This window comes from Malurus melanocephalus, unplaced genomic scaffold (genome assembly GCF_030028575.1).
Source record: "Malurus melanocephalus ecotype Western Australia unplaced genomic scaffold, MMel_1.1 scaffold_184, whole genome shotgun sequence".
Lineage (NCBI taxonomy): Eukaryota > Metazoa > Chordata > Aves > Passeriformes > Maluridae > Malurus > Malurus melanocephalus.
In genome coordinates, this window is record NW_026623416.1 from 145618 (window position 1) to 162607 (window position 16990).

Consider the following 16990-nt stretch of genomic DNA (forward strand, 5'->3'; position numbering starts at 1 on the left):
TCACCACCCTCTGGAAGATGAAATCAATGAGTTGACACGATTGGTTTTGCCATGCTCATGCTGCCTTTCTCATCTCATTATTTCTTCCAAGTGTTCCACTTTTCCTTGTTGTTCTGATACATTCCTTATAGACAGGCTCAAGCTTTCCTGTGTCTAGAGCTCAGGAATGTCCTCTGAAGAGTCCTCAAAGACAACCTGTCAATTGCTCTGAGTTAATTTCTGGCAGTTCTTCAGGTGTCCTGATATCAAAGTGCTTGTTGTTCATAGCCTACCAGGGGTCTAAATTCCTCAGGATCTCCAGGCTTGTGTTCTCCAGGGGTTCTGAGAGCAGGTTTCTCTAACACACAAGACTCAGCTCAATGTCTAGCACGCCAAAGATCCATATCACCAGCAGAGCACTCACAGAAAGCCTTAGCTGCAGAAGGAGGAGGCCTCGTGTCTCACCTGTGACTGGACATCCAGCACAGCACCAGGAGCCCAGATTAAAAACCCGTGAGCCAGAGAACACCTCCTGTCACATCCTGCCTTCTGGGGCTGCACAAAGTCTTGCTGCTCCTACTACGGAAAGCCAGGTCCACAGCACAGATGAAAGCATCTTCTCCTCTTCTCCGGTCAGAAGTACCTCTTTTGGATTAGTTTCTGYATGCCAAGGAGGACCAGCAATACTGGTGTGATTGCATTATTATAATCACAGATTTTAGCTTCTACTGACAATGTATTYCCACACAAACAGGCCTGGAAAGCCYAGTGGTAGTAACAGGATAAGCAAAGGTGTCTATGCTTTGCAGTACATGAAAAGCAATGGCTCTGGAAATCCAGACAGCAGCTACAGCTCACAATTTACAGCTCAGCAAGTAACTCATTGCCGTTTTTGTTTCTTCTTCCTTTTATTCCAGCCATAGCTCCTTCATTTCAAATAGAAATTGTCTTTTCCATCTTCAAAGTTTCAAAATGCAATACAAGTATGCCCTTAAGAAGGCAACCCTGCAGGCAAACAGCAGGGTTATCGGTGTTATCTACAATCGGTAAGACACACACATGAGAAACTGTTACACCTTTTACAGATGTTTTACCACAGTTTGTGTTGAGTTGATGCTTCAAGACAAAATCAGAGCCCTCAGAATTTCATCACCAGACACCAGCCTCCTGGGTCAGGTGCCAAATAAGAGCAGACCTTTTCATTTCTGGTCTTGCTTCCCTCAAACCTACCACACCAAACAGTTTGTGAGCCTCACAGCTTAAGCTGGGTTCCCCTCAGAGCCGTGGACCCTCACTCTCCTAGGCATTTCCACACAAGAGTCACATGCCCCTGGACACACCTTGCCATCCAAATTCCATTTCTGTGCTACAACACTATCAAGGAGTGCCACGAGTAATAAATTCCTTGGGAACCAAAGTCAGCCAGACCATACAATTATGCAGCAACCCAATACCATCTGCACGTGTCATCTCAAACCATAATAAAAGATCAGAGGCTACAGAGGTTTATTGTTATGAGAGTAATAAACCGTAACACTATGGTGGCTTTCACCTGTTGGTTCACGGCTCGGTCACACCTCATGAGGGGCAGGTAGAGCCTGTRTTGAGTCCCTGTCTCTTCCACAGCTGTAGTGTGAGAAGTAAAACCCTGCCTACAAAGATGTTGCCTTGGAGGCGATGTTGATCACTTCAGAGTCCCCAGATGGACAACCTAACTACCAGACCATGGTCTTGACCATGTCACCCAACAGCCAGCAGCTAGCAGGCAGCAAGGRGAGCTACAGAAACAGACATGTTCCCAGGCTGGCTTCCGTGCATTCAGGCTCCAGAACAGGATCTCAGGCAGCCCATCACAAGAACGTATCCTGCAGTTTTGCCCACACGAGCTGCTGCTGCGCCTCTTCACACAAAAACAGAGTCCTGTATCAGAACACAGCAGGCTGAACCCTGCGTGAGGTCCTGCCTCCCTGCTGCTGGTGGTGGGYGCCCCAGCATCTGTGTGCACCAGGRGAATYTCATGGGTAAGGCTGYTGAATATGCATTAGTGGAGAACCCAAAGTGGGACACCTCCCGCAGACACCTGAGCCTCCATAGAGAAGCAGTCGAAGTTGGTGCCCAAAAGAAAACTGAGTTACTGGTGAAGTCTTGCAAACAGGAACAGCCTAGCAAGCAGTTTTGTATGAATAATGCATTAAGAAAAAAAAAAATAATAAAGGCTGGGAATAGTTTTTGTAAACAAGAAAGCAGGTGGAGAGCCATTAACTAAGTGATCTCACATTCCTCGATTTGCTTTATCAATCTCAGTATTTAGAAAAAAAAGCTTAAGAGCATTCCAGGCTCTTTAGTGAATCAACAAAACCACACAAAGGACTGTACCACTCCTCACAGCCTCCAGGCTGTACATTAGCTTTTAGCAACGGTATCTACCACATGAATAATGCAGCACGTCTTCCAGAGCATCTGTACTCCAATCAATCCACAGTAGCAAATAAAAACCTTTCAGCATGCCTTTCTATCAGGCAGCAGGACCTTTTTACAGCTGCTCAGAGGCATATCGTTGGAAAAACAACCCTATCTGCGACCAGAGCTGGAAGCTTTTAAACCGGCCAGCTGGGAACCGGCCTTTTAAATCAGCCATCCTGCGATGGGCCTCGATTTTATCAATTGCCTTTCTTTGTCTTTTGTTCCATAAGGATCCACACCCACCGTTCCGGGGCTCAGATTAAGGGAGCTCAGACTAAGGTTTCAGCTGGCTTTCAGACACAGACACGTGTCTCTTCCCAAGAGCAGCTCACAGCCTGCAGCCGGGAGGGACCAGGCGGCCTCACAGACACACAGCACACACACCACATCCTTCTCCTGCTCTATGAAGCAACCTCAGAATGAAGTACAGGCAAAGAGCCTTCACCAAATCAGGCATCAGTCATGTGCTCCAATCTCTGTATTTTCAGAAGCAGAGCAGGTGATGGAAAGCGGCACTTTGTCCATGTCCATCACCAACGCTGGTTTGGGCATTGGTCCCCTGCAGAAGCACAAAGGTCCCTTCTCTGCAGCCCACCAGGAGCTGTGGGAACTGCTTCTGTCACCACARGCAGCAGCACATCACACAGGCCACRGGCTGCCTGAGGGATGGACCAGATCTGCACAAATGGTGGGGGACAAAACGACAGCGGCAAACCAGATCTCAAAGAACAACATATTCAAGAGGGCTTATCTTTCATCAGAAAAGCCAGCTCTAAACAACACTCCAAAATATTTGCAGCTCTCCAGCGTGGCAAAGATACTCAAATATGTGCCCTGGAAAGCTGGTTGTGAAAAGAAAAACAACTCTGCTGTAGAAGTGCTGTAGAAGAAACATTGCACAAGTAGAGAGGGCATGAAGTAGGAAGGTAAAAGAGTCACTCAAAACTAAAATGAGTTGATTGCCTTAGCCACAAATAGAGCAAGGTCAACAGCTTTCTCTGAGAGTGCACAGCAGCCCCTCTTGCCCCTTATTTTTGGCTGGGGCAGGACATGAGGTCTCATGTGTGCCCCTGGAAAAAGACAGCAGATTTTCCCCCATGATGGCAGAGGGTACTGGGTGGATACAGCCTCAGGAGAGGTGACACAGTGGTCCCTCACTGACACAGATATTGTCTGCTCAGACCATAAGCAGAAGAATATTTCAGTACTTTTGCATCCCCCAATTACTGGCTTAGGCCAGGGAAGGCAAACATTGCATGCAGACCCAGCCTGTACTGAATAGAAAACTCCAGAAACCCACAGAACCATGCACCCCTCAAACATCACCACCACATTGTTTGTCTCAGAGCATCTTTCTAATGATGGAACACAAGACTGCCCAACAAGGACCAAATTCATACCAAGGTCTCAAAATTGGCAAAATGCACAGTGAGTAAACTTATTTTGTTTTAGAAGATGTGCCATGCGTTGTGAACCTCAAAATAGTTTTAAGGACAGATATCCAGGGGCCTGCAAGGGCTGCCAGGAGTGAGTGAAACAACACYACTCTTCAGAAGACGAGGTTGAGACAGCAAAAATCTTGTGGCCTTTTTGGRTGAGTTTTCCAGYTGCACTTATATTCAGTCACAAGTTTAAACCATAATGCACTCCCCAAGGCAGGCAGCAAAGCCAAATCACATCCAGCATAATAACCCCCTGATGGTGAYGCCTTGTCCATGTTATTGCCACATCCCCACTGCCCAGTATTTCTCATGGCTGTGCTCTTCTTGCTTTGCTGTTAGAGCAGGAAGATGGACAAGGAAGCACATGTGCCTCATAAAAATAGATCAGCCAGGTTATTTTTAACTGGGTCATCCCAGCACAGCCAGCAGCAATGGTGAGGAGCAGCAAAGAAAGAAAAGAGAAAAACTGTCAGACACCACAGCCTCARGCAGGTCCCAAGAGGCTCAGAGTCTCCTGTCACCTGATCTGGTGAGGAATCCAAGACTATCTTTTGGGTAGGATCCCCCAGAACATTTTGAAGTGCACATCATGAAGTACTGGCTGAATTGTCATCTTTATTTATTRTTCTTTATTTCATTCCTGTGGTCACTTCCAAACCTGACACTGAATGTGTSCTTGAGCCTCCCCTGGGACAAGTGAGAGAAGCAGAGAAATTACAGAAGTAAAGCACACAGAACTACATGGAAACATCAGACCAGAAGGCAGTTCTAGAGGTCCTCAGTCCTGTCCTCAGCCCTCGGAAAAGGCAGATGATATTGCTTAGACTGCCCAGCTCGGTCTGAAAGATGACAAGGACAGAGATCCCATTGGCCTCCTTGGGAAATGCGCCTAGAGCCTTGTGGGGAATGCTCAGGCTGCAGCTGCCCTGCAGAGTTCCTAGATGACTCTGGTCAAACTCACGGCTCACCAGGACCCTCACACCCTTCACAAGAGCTGCTCCCTTCACATCAGGGGCAGAAGTTGACACATATTTATTTAAGTTCACGGGGCGGGGCTGGTCTTCCCCTCATTGTAGGAATAAAGCAGGAGCCTCCAGGTTGCTTAGGAAGCCCAGGAGCTGGTCAGTGTCCATGGACGGTCTGTTTCCAGACCTTGGACTCCCCTGCAGTGGCCTGACAGGTGTCATCCTTCCCATCAACAACCAAAGTGGCTCACCCTGGAGCGAGGGAGCCCGAGGCATCACTATCACTCTGCTGCCAACAGCACCTGGAGTGCCACTTCCTGAAGGTTCACACCTCTCACTCAAGCACCAGGAGTGAAACATTACAAATTGCCCCCAGTCACAGGAGAAGTTTCTCCATTCGTATTTTTAAGCCAACATCAGCTAGAAATCAAGCTGAAGCATGTGGACCATCCTTCAGTGCATGTGAAGACACTCATGCTCAGCCATGCCAGGTCAATTTGAGCATCCCAGGAGGAACAGGGGAATACTCCAGGGATGATCTCACACTCAGTGGTAACACCTTGTTCTGGCAAGTTTTGACAGGAAGAAACATGGTGAGTTGAGGACACAAATGGCTTCAGTCAACATGGCCTTTACAAGACACCACAGTGGGTTAGGGGAGTGTGAAGACTAGCAAAATCCAAAATAATCCCAAAACTGCCCAGCTTCATTAGGCTTGTCAGAGCTCTGAGGCAGGGCAGGAGGCAGTATTACTGAAGCAGARGATGGGGCAATGCAGCCTCTTTGGAGAGTAAGCTCCTCCTTCCTCTGATTCACCTCCAGCTCTCCAAGATAGTCTGTGTACAGAAAGATAAAGCTGTCTTGCCTGCATTCTCCAGAGACAATACCCCCTTTCATTCTGCTGGTTACCTGGGCAGCAAAGAAAATATTATTGCTTATCAACTTCCTTGTGAGTACTAATGTACTTCTGAATTCAWCAAGAGGGCAAATTCCATTTTACAGACCTTTTACATGCTGGCAAGATCCTGCTTCATTTCAAAAGAAAAGCAAATAAAACAATCCTGGTTCAAAGAACCGTAAAAACTAGAAGCCTCTTCTGCCCTCCCACACCTGCAAAAACTCAGTTTGAAAACAAAGTGATGAACTTCCAGAGACATTCCCAATTTCTCATTAGAAAGGCAGCCTTGAAAAACTCATCATCAGACAATCTGCAAGCTGAGCAATTTCTCCTGAAACTAGAACACCATGCTTTCATTCTCCTGTTTCACCGAAAGAAGTTTCCTGCTACTCAAGGCCAAGGTGGTTTCTGAGTTTCAGAAACCAAATTCAGCTTTCCATGGAAAAGATGCAGCAGGGTCTCAGTAACCTGCCACGTTCTTTAGAAGACAGGGACACTTGGTGCCATGGGTCCTTACTGTGAGGTCCACACAAGCCTGAGGACCTTTGACACAGTGGGTATCTCTTCTAAAGGCTACTGTACACAAGGCCTTCCTTGCAGCAAAGGCTTTCCTTGAGCATCAYTGGTTCAGGGGGTCACGATTGTCCACCTTAAAGGGATTCTAGCCAGATTTCTTCCCAAACCTCCTCTGCCTACTGGAGGAGTTGTGGCCACCACCAGAACACAGATCCTTGAGAAAACTTGAAGAGGCCAGCAGGATGGTGAGGCAATGGAAACAGATCAAGTGCAAATGTTTCTCCTGAGTTGTGTCAGGGTTTGGAGGTTACACTTGAGTATCTCATACAGCTCTTACATCTAACAGAATGTGAAGTCACTGCATTCCCCCATGGCTGAAGCTCTGTACACAGTCTTGAATGATGGCAGGATGAGATGAAACCCTGGCCACCAAGTCTAGATCTCATCYCTGAAGTGCCTGGGGAAATAAAAACTGCTAAAGAGCTGGCGGGCACTAACCAGGCCCAGATTTGTCCTTTCCAGGAAGGAAAACACAACCACAGAGGCAAAGAAACAGTGTAGGACACCCTGCCTCTGTGGTCTCCAGTTAAGTCTCACAGTCAACCTGCCCAGAGTTCTAATCAGGACAGATGTGGAGCCTTCAAAATCCCTAAGGATGACGGCCTCCACCTGCCTGGTCCTACAGCCCTCCTGGGGTTGCAGTTTTCTTTAAGGTCTGACCTACTTCCTTCCAGCTGCAGCTTCCATTCTTGTCTCCTTATTACGTTGTCAGCGCCAGGGAGAGTCTGGCTCTCTAACTGCCCTTCCAGAAGCTGTATCCTTCTGTCAGCAAATGGGTTTGGCAGCAAAGGATACAGGTACCTACTACCCTAGACCAGAGAAGAACCAGCTGAGAGTTTCCCAGTCATGAGCCAGAATTAGAGGGAAATGGTCCCTGTCCATCTCAGGACAATGACAGCAGGGCATTGTCCCTTGTAAGGCAGCAGGCAGCATCGGAGGTATTCTCTGAAACCTGCAGAGTTCTTCCACCTCCCTTGCAGAATTATCTGCATATGAAAAACAATGAGGGGCCCACACAAAAGAGAAGTGTGGGAAACTCCCCCACACTGTGCAGTGCCTGTGGAGTTACGATTCCAGCTGAGGCTTTTCTCTTTGAGTGGCTGATTAAATCAGAACTGATATCTCTCTGTTCTCCACAAAACTCCTAACACACTTTTGAGCTSGGTAACAGCAGGTGCCACTTAGCTGAAGCATGACAAGCCAGCAAGAAAGTGTGGCAAAGGCAGGTGTCATAGACACAACAGCCAATGCTTTCTTCAGACACAGAACCATAGAATGTCCTGAGTTGGAAGGGACCCATCCAGAACATTGAAATACAACTCCTGTCCATGCACAGGACACCCCAAGAGTAACTCTATGTTGAAGGAGCATTGTCCAAACACTTGGAGCTGTCCAGCTTAGCACTGTGACCACTGCCCTGGGGAGCCTGTTCCTGTGCCCAACCACCCTCTGGGTGAAGAACCTTTTCCTGATATCAAGCCAAAACCTCCTCTGACTAAGTTTCAGACCACTCCCTCAGGTACTGTCAGTGGTCACAAAAGTGAAGAGATCAGTTCCTGCCACTGCTCTTCCCCTCACCAGGAAGTTGTAACTGCAATGAAGTCTCTGCTCAGTCTCCTCCAGGCTGAACAGACTGAGTGCCCTCAGCCACTCCTCACAGGGCTTCACCTCAATGCCCTTCACCATCTTCATTTCCCCCCTTTGGCCACTCTCCAACAGCTCAATGTCTGTTCTGTGCTGTGTCACCCAAAACTGCCCCCAGCACTGGAGCTGAGGCCGCCCCAGGTCAGAGCAGAGCGGGACAATCCCCTCCCTTGCCCGGCTGTGATGCTGTACCTGATGCACCCCAGGACACAGATGGCCCTCCTGGCTGCCAGGGCACTGCTGGCCCATGTCCAGCTTGCCACAGAGCAGGACCCCCAGGTCCCTTTCCATGGAGCTGCTCTCCAGTCTCTCCTTCCCTGGTCTGTTCACACACCCAGAGCTGCCCCATTGCAGGTGTAGAATCCAGCACTTCCCCTTGTTAAACATCTGTTGGTGATCGTCCAACCCTCTGATTTATCAAACTCTCTCCACTGGGCCTCCAGGGATTCAACAGTTCCTCCCAATTTAGTGTCATTGGCAAAGAGCTTAGTATCCCTTTCAGTCCTGCAGCCAAGTTGTTAATGAAGMCTTTGAAGAGCACAGGATCAAGGACGGAGCCCTGTGGAARCCCACTRGTGACAGGTCTCCAGTYTGATGTCACCCCATTGTGAGTGYGGGACCCTATAAATCACAAATTTTAAAATTCATCATTTAGAGCAGCAGTAGCAGGTTGAGTTTTGCTCTTTTTGGTTTTTAGTCTGGCTTTGATTGATGCTGACTAAGTGGGAAGACTACCCATGCTTTCCCTGCCAGGRAAATGAGATTCTGTGGCCATTCATTCACCTGCTGGGCTTGGCAAATGTACARTTTCTGGGAAACCACTGCCATCACTCTGAAACGAATCCATCAGTGCAAGTACATAAGTATTGTTTGATTCAGACAGCGAGCATGGGTTTGGAGCAAATTTCCTTATTGCTGCCATTTACTGCACTTCAGTTTGAATTGCAAAGCCATCTTGGAGCATGCAGACAGGATTCCCTCCAGATGAAATTAAAATCATTCCRGGATCAGGACCCAGTGTGCTGTCTGCTCCTGGAATCAGCCAAGTCAAATTAAAGCATCCAAAATGTAGGTGGATATAAAAAGTGCTGTACCACCTCTTTCACTCTACAGCTGTACTTTCCTTGCACTATAGATGTAGTTGTAGTCAGCAGAGTGGTGAGGTCAGTCGCTGCACACAAAGAAACCTCTCTGACCTTCAGCCTTACCTGTCTTCACAATTTCCTTTACCTCCTCTCCTCCAAGTATTTCATTCTTACACTGCTTGTAGGTATGCCTCACTCTCTGATCATTTGATTCAGCACCACTGCTCTCCACCATGACCACTCACTCTTCACACCTCCCAGCAACGAGCACCAGCCTCCCCTCCCATACTGTAGTAATTTAATTACTATGTAATTCATTCCTGCCAGCCTCTTCACGKATCTCCTCTAGTATGAGTTTTGATCATCTTCCAGCTTTGTGACACTGCACCAGCCAGGAAGCTTCAACTCTTCCAGCCAGGGAGCACCCCTGGCAGCTCCTCCACACCCCAGCAGAGCTCCGTGCTACAGGCTCACTCTCCTTCTGCCGCTGCTACTTTCCATGCCAGTCYRTTTCTCCAGCATAGCTGATATCCAYACTGACAAACTGTGCCTTTTCTGTGCCTTTGAGTCAGCTCTGGGCATCTGTGCCTCACCAATTCTTTGAGCCAAAGGCTTATCTGTCTGTTTAGCCAACCCTAATGGATTTTCCGCCTGCAGATTCATCTAATGGCTTTTCTTGAACCACATCCTCGACATCCTGTGTCAATGCGTTCCACTGTTTATCTGTATCCTGTAGGTCCTGGGCAATGATAAACAGAGGAACAATCACTCCCTATCTGAACGCTCCATCCCATCATACTGCCATATGTCAAAAGCCGTAAGTCATATCCCTTTCCAGACATACCTTTTCCAAGCCAAATAGTTGTCCTTCTCTGCCTTCCCCTCTGCACTACCAGGTAAGTCTGCAATGAGCTGCACAAAGCTTTGCTTGAGGTGTTCAAGACATAGTTGCACTATAGACATATCCAGACAGAATTTCTTGTTCACAGTGCAGTAGAAAGGAGGAGGGGAAAAAAAAAAAATAAAGGTAGAACAGCCCTTGAAGTCTGGCTGTGAATTAAAGCAGAATTTTTGAACTCCTGACATAAYGCAGGCCAGGCAGCTTGGGATGTTATTTCCATGCCTTCGGCAGCAAAAACAAAGACTGWGTGAAGAAGAGTGAGAAATAAAGCCCTGGGTAGGACACATTRGGCCTCACTGCAGCTATCAGAATATGCCGTTTTCTGTGGGTATCTTATATGAGCTCATGAAATTACATTTGCCTCTAGGGCTTTCCAGTATCAGGAAGTCTTCAGGATCAAGGAAASTTCTGAAAACTTCTCAGAGCCAGAAAAGAGTCAGTGCCGTGCTCAGCCAGAGAGGACAGCAAGTGGGAAGAGTCCCACAGAGGACTTCCTGAGCAGGCTAAAGGACTGCAGGTGAGTGCTGCCACTACCCTGCATGACACCATCATGCCAGGGAACTCAGGCACAGGAAGGACAGCAGGTAATGACACAGGTGGATATAGAAGTAATGGAAAAGTTAGCTTAGAAACAGCTCAAAATAAAAATCTGAAATTCCTGGGGAAGCTTTGCTTTTCTGCACACATGTATGGTGTCTGTGTCTTTAATCTTCCAAAYGCAAACAACTGAGATTGACTGCAAGACAGGCAAAAATTAGAGTACAAATGCTGCTGGCTCTTTATTATATGTAAGACAAGCTGTCATGATGCCACGGAGAAATTCATGCTGCAAATCACGTCAGGGAAGGAAGTATTGGTTCCTTCCAAGAAGAAAGGTAAGACATTGTTAAACTCTTCTGAAACACACAAAGCTATACATAAAATAATTACTGGTTTCTCAAAATTGAAAGAAAGAGAAGGTAGAGAAATTGCCACTTCAATTCCCGCTTTACACATTAAAAGCGTTTTCTCAATCAGGCTTAAGAATTCCTGGTCTACTAAAAGCCCAGGGAGTTGGACAGCAAATCAAAACTCTCAACACAAAGAAATTCCCCAAGCTAAGAGCAAGATAGGATTTACTGAAATGGTTTTTCTTTGAAACCTCAAGGATGTCTAAAATAAACTCAAGGATATCCTTTGATATTTTGTCTTAATTCAGTGGATCAACTCACAAAGCAGATACGTGTACTGCAGCAGAAAGTTAGGAAGTTAGGAATTCTTACCATTCATCCAAGTTCAATAATGCATCATGAACATTGGGAAAGAGACATGGGGTACAGGGACCAATGCAGATTTTCTAGGTGGACTTTAGCTGTGGGTCTCYTTGCTTTAACTCCTAATATCATTACCAGGCTTTTGCTCCTAATATCATGACAGAATCACAGGCACAAGAGACCTCTGATGGTTCACAGCWCAAATTTCCAGTCAAAACAGAGTCAGCCTTTGAATCAGGCCAGGTTTTTCATGGCATCATTCACATGAATTCTGAAAATCTCCAGAGGTGGAGGTACTACAGGCAAGGAAACCAGCTGTCTTCAAACAGTCTTCAAACTGTCATCCCTCCGGCAACCACGAAACAAAACTCAGGAGAGAAAGTTAGCTGTGGTGTTAGGGAACAAGGATACCACTGCGGGACCCTAAAGGCAAAGTCCAGCAGAACATGTTGAGAGCTTGAAGAGAGAAATGTATGCTCTCTGTGAGAAGGGATGCTCTAGGGGTGACAAGCTGGGGAAAGAAATTTCTGYAGGAGGCCAGCTGCTGTTTGGCTAATGGCAGACTGAGAGATGTCACCTACTTCCAGAGARCACTGCTGTCTGCACAGAGTGACATTATTCAGATCATCCTGCTCAAGTTTCTATCAATGCATCACCCTGGGAAGCTCTTCCCATGATTCCTCCTCTTTGCAGCTAAAAACACAACTGCCTTATTATTTTGCCAAATAATAATTTCTGCTTCCAGCTACTGGCTCTCATTGTGGTTTATCAGCCTGAAGAATGCATTACCTATAAAGACTGTGATATTTTCAATTCCACAGAAACTGAGAGTTCACCAAAATACAACCTGGACACCAAGAAAGATAAAAGGGTCAACTTTCCACTTGAGCTTTTACCTGTAAAATCTCATAGAGAGATGACTCACACCCAGAACTACTGCTCAATACATTAATGTATGGCAAGGGCATGAGCCTCAAAATAGATGCAAGGAGCTGCAAAGTCAAACCCTTCAATCCCTATTGAGCCTTTAAATAAATGCCATTATTTTTAAAACTGTGAGACACTGAATTCCAATTGATTTCTATGGACGATGTCGAATACCAGGCTRTCATTAGCAAAATCAATCTTTTCAATTAAGACTTGGGCATCAGTTACTGACATAAAGACCTTTTGCAAATTCAAAAAGAAACATCAACCACAGCCACAACCACAGGCAGGAGGGGTCAGAAGACAGACTCTGATCCTCCCTGGCTGTAAGGAAAAGAGCCTCTGTGTGTAGAAGCTGAACATTACAAGAGCAGRAACTTGGAGTTATGCTATTCTGATTTTGTTTTTGTTCCTCTACGTGTGCGTTTTGGTATTCAAATTAAATTAGAGAAAATGGCAGAGAAAAATAATGTGAGTTAATTACATTTAAGTAGATGTTAGCAAGACAATCTTTGACTTCTTCTAATTGTCTCTTGCAATTAAAGAGCTGCCTGGATTCTCYGTGCCTATTACCCTGCAATTTTGTTGCCAGCACAGGCTCCTTTTAAGGGGTGGATAGAACGGAAGAAACCAGAGGATGACATGGAAGATTGGTCCTTCCTGGCATCATTCATGTTAAGGCAGTGTTCCTAAAAACATCAGTGTGAGGCTTCCTAGAAACGAGCACTGCAACTCTGCCAGCAATTCAGGCAAAACGGTAGCTATGCTTTTCTAAGGCAATATGGTTTACATTTTTCAATATTTGTGTGTTCTTGCTTAGGGAAAACACTATGAAATATTGGTTTAAATAACTGGTTTGAAATAACCTCAGTGTATCCATGTGAAAGGTGGCTGATAGCTGAACACCACTGGCAGAGTCAAACTTGCTGCAGCCCAGAAAGAAAAACTCCACAGACAGGAGAAGAGCTGTGGCGCTACCAGGATTCAGCACATATCAACGGTGTGACAATTACACYGGGTGGCATTCAAGGGCAGCCCTTCAGGGATCCTTTTGGCACACTGGCAAACGTCCTGTGCACTAACACTCGCTGGCTAAACAAGACACAGGTGAGGCTGGGGTAGGACAGACAGTATCGGGAAAGATCCGCTGCTCCCAGACCTGCACATGCCCTCGCTCGCCTGCTGCATCAGTCCACATCCCAGCCCAGAGAGAGAGCCATGTCTGAGGAAAAGCACTTGTCCACAAGCACTTCTCATGCACCCTGTCGTTGGTTCCCAGAAAACCTGGGATGGCATCCAGAGATTTCAAACTCTCCCAAGGAGGATTTCAGYCCTTTTCACAGGTGCTCTGCAAGGCGAGTTTCAATCATGTTATTTGTGGAGCAAGGACTGATTAATTTCTGCTCTTGGGAGTAAGCCCAGTATTTGCCTTGGCTCCTCCCTGCACCTTTATTTCTGACTGTCCCTGCTCTACTCTATGTACAAGCTCAAGCCACGAGGCTCATATTTCCTTTATTAATGCAAGCCTGACATGGACAGCCTTGCWCAGTCACCTCTTTCTGGGAGGAACTCTCCCCCAGCATTGCCTCCTCTCCTGTTTAAGCACAGCTCCCAGAACTGCAGGAGGAAGAATAAGATGGAGTTTGGCCTCTCCTGCTTTCCTGGAAGATATYTTATCAGCTCTCATGAACTTTGTCTTAATCTCAGTGATAAAAATACCACAATTGCTGGGATTTTCTACTGCTTTGTCTTCCTTATCATTTTCCTAGGTGACTTTGTCCCGCACAGGGCGAGAGGTAGTGCAGAGTCATCGGTTGCAAGTTCTTCTCTGCAGGTACATCCATGTTTCTTGGCACAGAGAAAAAGAGCAGGAGATTCACCAGACTGGAATGAAACCCTTCAACAAACCAGAGCCCTTAAGGATACTYGGAAGAAAGAGGGAGAGAGAGGCCAAACTTTGGGCACTGCTCTGGAAAATCTGAAACTCTGTGAAGCAGARCAGGGAACAGGTCAACAAGGGAAGAGAGAACAGGGCTTGGAGCTGCACACTATTATTGGTCCTACCCTTGGCAGCGGCATGTCTCCAAGTTTTAGAAAGGGTTTTACTTGGCTGAGGGTCAGAATGTCCTATTTGTAAATTTCAAATTGCTGTAGAAATAGTAAGCAACAGCATTACACTAACAGAGCCCTGCAGGGTGTATTTTCAAAATGGGCAATTGCTGGCAAGCCTGTAATACCACAGAGGGGAAATCCCTATAAATTCTAGGCCAGTCTGGCTTCTACTTACAAGCCAGTATAACCCTGTGAGTATCAAAAAATCCCTCAGCCAATGCAGCCTCCTGGATGATGTAAAGGTCTTTCCTGTTTCTCCCGAGGAGAGGCAGGAGGCGCGTCAGCGTAATTGCAGTGTGCTGCAGGCTGCTCGCCTCAGTCAGCTCCGCAGCCAGAGCAGCTCGACGTGCACTTACGGGAAGCCACATAATGACTGCATGTCGAACACCTCACCACACCGTCACTCCGGTGTCTTCCTGCCACGGGGGCAAGAGTCCAGACTGTCTGTGCTCCGGTTGTGCATCACGAGGTGCCCAGACACATCTGTTTCAAAGCACAGCTGCTGCCCAGCCTCACCAGGGACGCCTTTGGCTCTGAGCAGCTGTTTAGTCGTACCGTCCGGAGTAGCCACCCAATCAGCCCACTGGTCAGCTGTAAGCTGGTGTTTATAACTGGAATATGGGAATATTCAGATAAGGTGCTGGGGTTTTGTGGTTTGTTTTTTTTCTTCAAGCAAACACTTCAAGCAAACTTTCCTATGAGAGTGGAGAACAGGGTGTGGCCATTATGGACCTGCTGAGTCCCCTTGAATCAGCCAAGAGTGGATGGTGGGGAAGTGATGTGGGACAGTCTCCCTCCACCCTGTTTCTTCACAGAGTCTCTGYCATACCCTGTCACGACCCACTTCTCAAGAGTTTTCCCTTCAAAATCCCTGCCAGGGAAATCATGACAAACAAGGTGAGATAAAGACTTCATACTATGCAGTGTGGGTCAAGGAAAATGAAAATGTCAGAAGCAGSAAACTGACCACAATTTATGAGGAGCCTGCAAGGTCACACATAAAATATACTTTAGTTTGCCCCCAAAGCAACTGTCTCTCACTGAAAGCATCACCCTTTTTTTCTGGGATATGCCAAAGCCTTCAGTTCTCTCCCTAAGCCTCTGTAACAGTTAGTGCCTGGGCACCTGAGGCTTACAGCACAGTGACTTGCTCTGTACCCAGCCATCCATCCTCAAAACACAGCACACACAACATTTAGGCATCTGGCAGTCCAGACAGCCCACAGGCAAGAGAGAACTGCCTTTGCAGAAGCACTACAAACCTGCTTCAGAGACAGCAGCCTGCCCGATGCCAATCCGCCTAGAAAGAGACTCACAGAAAGCTGCCACAGACTCAGGMAACAGAAAATCCACTCATTATCCAGCTACTAACAAATGCAGCAGACACAGGAACGGAAAAATATTGCCCATTACTGACATTTGCASAGTGAGAAATTTGCTCAGAGGGGACAAACCAGCATACTTGAAAGACAGGCAGAAATTGCCCAGGCAGAAAAAGAGAATGAGAAAYATATCACATCCGGAGATACCCTGACCTGCTACCGGGAAATCCACCTGCTGCACAGACACAGCCAGATCAACGGGATGGAGACGATCCGTGCTGCTGGCCAGGCAGGTGCAGCTGCCACACTGAGGCCAGGGGTCTCTGTCTCACCCCCAGACTTGCAAAACAGGCACACTCAGGTGCTTTGCCTCAGAGGAAGAGGGGTCAGGATGTCTTAAAGCAGAAGTGGGGTGCAGGCAGCAGAATTGTCTGGCTCTATGTCCAAACATCACCAGTACGTGGGTCTCACGTTTCCTAGGTCTATGACTACAGAAATAGTGGACTTTGATGTGCTGCTACAAAGAGATTGAATGAATTGGAAATACTTCTCGTTGAAGCTATATTACTAAATGTCATAATGATAATTCACCAAACAGCATCAGCACAGATGCAAACACCTCCTTCTTCCCTTGTCTCTAAGAAGCAACTCTATCCTGCCTCCTAAAGCTCAAGAGTTTCCTGCTTACAACCAAAACATGAACTCCCTGGTGTCTCCATCAGTCACTCCCTATATCTGATCAAACCAGGAGAGATCAGAGCTCTCCAAAGAGGGCACAGCCAGAGGAAGAACAAAGGGAACAGCAGGGCTACACAAGCTGCTCCTTTGTTAACCCACTGGGGAGACTGCACTGGGAAGCTTAAAGGCAATCATCAGCCAACCTTCTCCTAAATGTTCACTGAATCCTCCTCGGAAATCACTTCCCTTGAGCACCCAAGGGGCCAAAAGAGGCTAAGCCTGTCCAGGTAAATTCCCTTTACAAGGACTGCAGCACAGTGTCTTCTTAGAAAGTATAAGTGAACGGAGCTGGGGCAGGGTGGGGTGGGAATCAGGAGCAGACGGGATGCTCCAGAGCAAGACAAGGAGGGCACTACTCCCTGCAAAGCGAACAATGTGCTCAGACACTGCACATAGCTAGCCTCTCCAGGCCATCGGTCTCCAAAGTGCTCTTTGTCACACATCCCTTTGCAACACCCTGTCTTGGCCCCTGACAGAGCTACAGCATCAAAGCCAGACTCGCAGAAGAAGCAATCCTCCAAAGCTGAAAATAAGACCCCTTCAAGGACTTGTCCTGAAGTGGGAACTCACACCAGGATACTACGCCGCCAGAAAGTCATTTACGTGCCTGTCATCATGCTCTGTGCAAGATGAGACCGGCCCGGACATCAAGCTCCCAAATTTCCTAGGACTCCAGCAAAAAAAA

General features: G+C 47.1%; 1 protein-coding gene across 3 annotated transcripts in view; it reads right to left on the bottom strand.

The window, feature by feature from the left end:
* Window positions 1–16990, bottom strand: part of CORO2A (coronin 2A) — a 55335-nt gene that overhangs the window by 34102 nt on the left and 4243 nt on the right. The gene's annotated exons all lie outside the window — the stretch shown is intronic.